Genomic DNA, 7500 nt, shown 5'->3' with positions numbered 1-7500 from the left:
GCGGACACAGGTGTCTGCATGAGCCCCTGTCGCTCAGATGCTGGAAGATCAGTTTGAAAAAGGACCGGGGTAAAGAGGGGGAAAGCACCATATATGTGTCCGGGAAGGCGCCCCTCGGGCGGACACAGGTGTCTGCATGAGCCCCTGTCGCTCAGATGCTGGAAGATCAGTTTGAAAAAGGACCGGGGTAAAGAGGGGGGAAGCACCATATATGTGTCCGGGAAGGCGCCCCTCGGGCGGACACAGGTGTCTGCATGAGCCCCTGTCGCTCAGATGCTGGAAGATCAGTTTGAAAAAAGAACCAGAGGATAGAGGGGAAAAACACCATATTTGTGTCCGAAAATAGCTCACTTTGACTCGGACGCGTTCCCTGTGATTTCAGCCTGTCAGACATGGTGCACATAGTAACGAGATGGAGGTGTTTTGGTCGACCAGGTAAAAAACGAAAAATCGAGAGAAGGTAAAAAGTAGGTGAAAAATTAAGCCTCTCTCGTTAAGGTACTTAGAAAAAATCCCAAAAAAAAAATGAACTCCCATTGAAATGAATGGGGAAAATTTTTTTTCTCGTTTTTTTTCTAAGTACAACAACGAGAGAAGGTAAAAAATGGTTTTTTTAGCCTCTCTCGTTAAGGTACTTAGAAAAAAACCCAGATTTTTTTTTTTCTCGTTTTTTTTCTAAGTACAACAACGAGAGAAGGTAAAAACAGGTGCTTTTTAGCCTCTCTCGTTAAGGTACTTGGAAAAAATCCGAGACATGTTTGGTCTTCCCCACTGACAGTGCGCCTTTGCTGGGTAAGTTGTGGACGTGCCAGGCACCCCCGGGACACCGGTGGAACGCGGCCGGACTCGTGGTACTCCAACCCGGGCATAATTTTGGATATTTTCCGGTCCTTTTTTTCCCCACTTTCCCAACTTTTCTTCTGAATCACAGTGCGCCTTTGCTGGGTAAGTTGTGGACATGGCAGGCACCCCCGGGACACCGGTGGAACGCGGCCGGACTCGTGGTACTCCAACCCGGGCATAATTTTGGATCAAATTCGGGACTTTTGCCCACTTTCCCAACTTTTCTTCCCAATCACAGTGCGCCTTTGCTGGGTAAGTTGTGGACATGCCAGGCACCCCCGGGGACACCGGTGGAACGCGGCCGGACTCGTGGTACTCCAACCCGGGCATAATTTTGGATCAAATTCGGGACTTTTGCCCACTTTCCCAACTTTTCTTCCCAATCACAGTGCGCCTTTGCTGGGTGCGTTGTGGACATTGTAGGCACCCCGGAACCCTGGTGGAACGCGGCGGGACTTGTGGGACTCGAACCTGGGTGTGATTTTGGACCAAATTCGGGACTTTTGCCCACTTTCCCAACTTTTCTTCCCAATCACAGTGCGCCTTTGCTGGGTGCGTTGTGGACATGCCAGGCACCCCCGGAACCCTGGTGGAACGCGGCGGGACTTGTGGGACTCGAACCTGGGTGTGATTTTGGACCAAATTCGGGACTTTTGCCCACTTTCCCAACTTTTCTTCCCAATCACAGTGCGCCTTTGCTGGGTGCGTTGTGGACATTGTAGGCACCCCGGAACCCTGGTGGAACGCGGCGGGACTTGTGGGACTCGAACCTGGGTGTGATTTTGGACCAAATTCGGGACTTTTGCCCACTTTCCCAACTTTTCTTCCCAATCACAGTGCGCCTTTGCTGGGTGCGTTGTGGACATTGTAGGCACCCCGAGACACTGGTGGAACGCGGCGGGACTTGTGGGACTCGAACCTGGGTGTGATTTTGGACCAAATTCGGGACTTTTGCCCACTTTCCCAACTTTTCTTCCCAATCACAGTGCGCCTTTGCTGGGTAAGTTGTGGACATGCCAGGCACCCCCGGAACCCTGGTGGAACGCGGCGGGACTTGTGGGACTCGAACCTGGGTGTGATTTTGGACCAAATTCGGGACTTTTGCCCACTTTCCCAACTTTTCTTTCCAATCACAGTGCGCCTTTGCTGGGTGCGTTGTGGACATTGTAGGCACCCCGGAACCCTGGTGGAACGCGGCGGGACTTGTGGGACTCGAACCTGGGTGTGATTTTGGACCAAATTCGGGACTTTTGCCCACTTTCCCAACTTTTCTTCCCAATCACAGTGCGCCTTTGCTGGGTGCGTTGTGGACATTGTAGGCACCCCGAGACACTGGTGGAACGCGGCGGGACTTGTGGGACTCGAACCTGGGTGTGATTTTGGACCAAATTCGGGACTTTTGCCCACTTTCCCAACTTTTCTTCCCAATCACAGTGCGCCTTTGCTGGGTGCGTTGTGGACATTGTAGGCACCCCGGAACCCTGGTGGAACGCGGCGGGACTTGTGGGACTCGAACCTGGGTGTGATTTTGGACCAAATTCGGGACTTTTGCCCACTTTCCCATCTTTTCTTCCCAATCACAGTGCGCCTTTGCTGGGTAAGTTGTGGACATTGTAGGCACCCCGGAACCCTGGTGGAACGCGGCGGGACTTGTGGGACTCGAACCTGGGTGTGATTTTGGACCAAATTCGGGACTTTTGCCCACTTTCCCAACTTTTCTTCCCAATCACAGTGCGCCTTTGCTGGGTAAGTTGTGGACATTGTAGGCACCCCGAGACACTGGTGGAACGCGGCGGGACTTGTGGGACTCGAACCTGGGTGTGATTTTGGACCAAATTCGGGACTTTTGCCCACTTTCCCATCTTTTCTTCCCAATCACAGTGCGCCTTTGCTGGGTGCGTTGTGGACATTGTAGGCACCCCGGAACCCTGGTGGAACGCGGCGGGACTTGTGGGACTCGAACCTGGGTGTGATTTTGGACCAAATTCGGGACTTTTGCCCACTTTCCCAACTTTTCTTCCCAATCACAGTGCGCCTTTGCTGGGTAAGTTGTGGACATTGTAGGCACCCCGGAACCCTGGTGGAACGCGGCGGGACTTGTGGGACTCGAACCTGGGTGTGATTTTGGACCAAATTCGGGACTTTTGCCCACTTTCCCATCTTTTCTTCCCAATCACAGTGCGCCTTTGCTGGGTGCGTTGTGGACATTGTAGGCACCCCGGGATCCCTGGTGGAACGCGGCGGGACTTGTGGGACTCGAACCTGGGTGTGATTTTGGACCAAATTCGGGACTTTTGCCCACTTTCCCAACTTTTCTTCCCAATCACAGTGCGCCTTTGCTGGGTGCGTTGTGGACATTGTAGGCACCCCGGAACCCTGGTGGAACGCGGCGGGACTTGTGGGACTCGAACCTGGGTGTGATTTTGGACCAAATTCGGGACTTTTGCCCACTTTCCCAACTTTTCTTCCCAATCACAGTGCGCCTTTGCTGGGTGCGTTGTGGACATTGTAGGCACCCCGGAACCCTGGTGGAACGCGGCGGGACTTGTGGGACTCGAACCTGGGTGTGATTTTGGACCAAATTCGGGACTTTTGCCCACTTTCCCAACTTTTCTTCCCAATCACAGTGCGCCTTTGCTGGGTGCGTTGTGGACATTGTAGGCACCCCGGAACCCTGGTGGAACGCGGCGGGACTTGTGGGACTCGAACCTGGGTGTGATTTTGGACCAAATTCGGGACTTTTGCCCACTTTCCCAACTTTTCTTCCCAATCACAGTGCGCCTTTGCTGGGTAAGTTGTGGACATTGTAGGCACCCCGGAACCCTGGTGGAACGCGGCGGGACTTGTGGGACTCGAACCTGGGTGTGATTTTGGACCAAATTCGGGACTTTTGCCCACTTTCCCAACTTTTCTTCCCAATCACAGTGCGCCTTTGCTGGGTAAGTTGTGGACATTGTAGGCACCCCGGAACCCTGGTGGAACGCGGCGGGACTTGTGGGACTCGAACCTGGGTGTGATTTTGGACCAAATTCGGGACTTTTGCCCACTTTCCCATCTTTTCTTCCCAATCACAGTGCGCCTTTGCTGGGTGCGTTGTGGACATTGTAGGCACCCCGGAACCCTGGTGGAACGCGGCGGGACTTGTGGGACTCGAACCTGGGTGTGATTTTGGACCAAATTCGGGACTTTTGCCCACTTTCCCAACTTTTCTTCCCAATCACAGTGCGCCTTTGCTGGGTGCGTTGTGGACATTGTAGGCACCCCGGAACCCTGGTGGAACGCGGCGGGACTTGTGGGACTCGAACCTGGGTGTGATTTTGGACCAAATTCGGGACTTTTGCCCACTTTCCCAACTTTTCTTCCCAATCACAGTGCGCCTTTGCTGGGTGCGTTGTGGACATTGTAGGCACCCCGGAACCCTGGTGGAACGCGGCGGGACTTGTGGGACTCGAACCTGGGTGTGATTTTGGACCAAATTCGGGACTTTTGCCCACTTTCCCAACTTTTCTTCCCAATCACAGTGCGCCTTTGCTGGGTGCGTTGTGGACATTGTAGGCACCCCGGAACCCTGGTGGAACGCGGCGGGACTTGTGGGACTCGAACCTGGGTGTGATTTTGGACCAAATTCGGGACTTTTGCCCACTTTCCCAACTTTTCTTCCCAATCACAGTGCGCCTTTGCTGGGTAAGTTGTGGACATTGTAGGCACCCCGGAACCCTGGTGGAACGCGGCGGGACTTGTGGGACTCGAACCTGGGTGTGATTTTGGACCAAATTCGGGACTTTTGCCCACTTTCCCAACTTTTCTTCCCAATCACAGTGCGCCTTTGCTGGGTGCGTTGTGGACATTGTAGGCGCCCCGGAACCCTGGTGGAACGCGGCGGGACTTGTGGGACTCGAACCTGGGTGTGATTTTGGACCAAATTCGGGACTTTTGCCCACTTTCCCAACTTTTCTTCCCAATCACAGTGCGCCTTTGCTGGGTGCGTTGTGGACATTGTAGGCACCCCGGAACCCTGGTGGAACGCGGCGGGACTTGTGGGACTCGAACCTGGGTGTGATGCCTTTGCTGGGTGCGTTGTGGACATTGTAGGCACCCCGGAACACTGGTGGAACGCGGCGGGACTTGTGGGACTCGAACCTGGGTGTGATTTTGGACCAAATTCGGGACTTTTGCCCACTTTCCCAACTTTTCTTCCCAATCACAGTGCGCCTTTGCTGGGTAAGTTGTGGACATTGTAGGCACCCCGAGACACTGGTGGAACGCGGCGGGACTTGTGGGACTCGAACCTGGGTGTGATTTTGGATCATTTCGTGGACTTTTGCTATGCATGCCTTCTCCCCGCTAGTTTGATGTGTGCTGCTGCAATAGTTCCAAGAGGGCGTTTTTGCCCCCCTCCAAACTCCCTCTCTTTGTTTATAGTGCATATTTTCTGCTGGATCTACTCTCTATTTACTCCAAGGAAAAAAACTAGCCGGTCGCGGCAAATTTTTACAATCGGTCGCCAAACTACGGCACGAGGGCCGAACGCGGTACGCCGGCGTCCAAGATACGGCCCGGGGATTTTTTTTATTTTTTGGGCTTTTTTTGATTTTTTTGGACATGTTGGGCATCCCAGGACTCGGGTGCGACTGCAGGACGTGTGGGGCTCTAACCTGGGTGTGGTTTTTGGTCATTTTCCGGACTTTTGCCCACTTTCCCAACTTTTCTTCCCAATCACAGTGCGCCTTTGCTGGGTGCGTCGTGGACATGTCAGGCACCCCGGAACACTGGTGAAATGCGGCGGGACTTGTGGGACTCGAACCTGGGTATAATTATGGATCAAATTCGGGACTTTTGCCCACTTTCCCAACTTTTCTTCCCAATCACAGTGCGCCTTTGCTGGGTGCGTTTTGGGCATGTGGGGGGCACCTCGGACTCGGGTGGGACGCGGCGGGACTTGTGGCACTCGTACCTGTGTGTGATTTTTGATCATTTTGTGGACTTTTCCCCAGACACTCTCCACTTGTCTACCCCACTTCCCCTGTGACTTTGCTGGGGGGGGCGTTTCCCCGCTGTCCTTTGTAGTGTAAGGGTTACTTTTCTTTTTTTTCTGTCTGAAAATAGGGCCCCAAAAGGCCTCACACTCCCCGGGAAGACCTGATGGACGCCTCGGCGTCACTGAAACAGGCCAATCTGTCTGAAAATATGGCCCACGAAAGGCCTCACATTCCCCGGGAAGACCTGATGGACGCCCCGGCGTCACCGAAATACGGCAAACTGTCTGAAAATAGGGGCTCCAAGGGTTCCCCACTCTTTCTGGCCCACAAAAGGCCTCTCATTCCCCGGGAACACCTGTAGGACTCCCCGGCGTCAAGGAAATAGGCCAAACCGTCTGAAAATAGGGGCCCAAAAGAACTGGAAATGATGTGTTTAATTTGGGGGGTGATGTCTATAATTATGGGGGTGCATTGGAGGCGGGAGTCCACTGGAGGGCTCCACACCGTCTGAATATAGGGCCCCAAAAGGCCTGGAATTAATGTATTTAATTTGGGGGGTGCATTTGCAGCGGGAGTCCACCGGAGGGCTCCATTTCCCCACTCTTTTGTTGACATATGGCCACAAAAGGCCTCTCATTCCCCGGGAAGACCTGATGGACGCCCCGGCGTCACCGAAATAAGCCAAACTGTCTGAAAATAGGGGCTCCAAGGGTTCCCCACTCTTTCTGGCCCACAAAAGGCCTCTCATTCCCCGGGAACACCTGTAGGACTCCCCGGCGTCAAGGAAATACGCCAAACCGTCTGAAAATAGGGGCCCAAAAGAACTGGAAATAATGTGTTTAATTTGGGGGGTGATGTCTATAATTATGGGGGTGCATTGGAGGCGGGAGTCCACTGGAGGGCTCCACACCGTCTGAATATAGGGCCCCAAAAGGCCTGGAATTAATGTATTTAATTTGGGGGGTGCATTTGCAGCGGGAGTCCACCGGAGGGCTCCATTTCCCCACTCTTTTGTTGACATATGGCCACAAAAGGCCTCTCATTCCCCGGGAAGACCTGATGGACGCCCCGGCGTCACCGAAATACGGCAAACTGTCTGAAAATAGGGGCTCCAAGGGTTCCCCACTCTTTCTGGCCCACAAAAGGCCTCTCATTCCCCGGGAACACCTGTAGGACTCCCCGGCGTCAAGGAAATACGCCAAACCGTCTGAAAATAGGGGCCCAAAAGAACTGGAAATGATGCCTTTAATTTGGGGGGTGATGTCTTTAATTTGGGGGGTGCATTGGAGGCGGGAGTCCACTGGAGGGCTACACACCGTCTGAATATAGGGCCCCAAAAGGCCTGGAATTAATGTATTTAATTTGGGGGGTGCATTTGCAGCGGGAGTCCACCGGAGGGCTCCATTTCCCCACTCTTTTGTTGACATATGGCCACAAAAGGCCTCTCATTCCCCGGGAAGACCTGATGGACGCCCCGGCGTCACCGAAATAAGCCAAACTGTCTGAAAATAGGGGCTCCAAGGGTCCCCCACTCTTTCTGGCCCACAAAAGGCCTCTCATTCCCCGGGAACACCAAAAGAACTGGAAATAATGTGTTTAATTCAGGGTGCATTTGCAGCGAGTGTCCACCAGAGGGCTCCAATTCCCCAGCTATAGTCCTGGTACTCTAAAATGATGG

The sequence above is a fragment of the Nerophis lumbriciformis genome, unplaced genomic scaffold (genome assembly GCF_033978685.3).
Source record: "Nerophis lumbriciformis unplaced genomic scaffold, RoL_Nlum_v2.1 HiC_scaffold_63, whole genome shotgun sequence".
NCBI lineage: Eukaryota > Metazoa > Chordata > Actinopteri > Syngnathiformes > Syngnathidae > Nerophis > Nerophis lumbriciformis.
The sequence above is the reverse complement of the archived record's forward strand: the minus strand, read 5'-3'. Positions refer to the sequence as shown.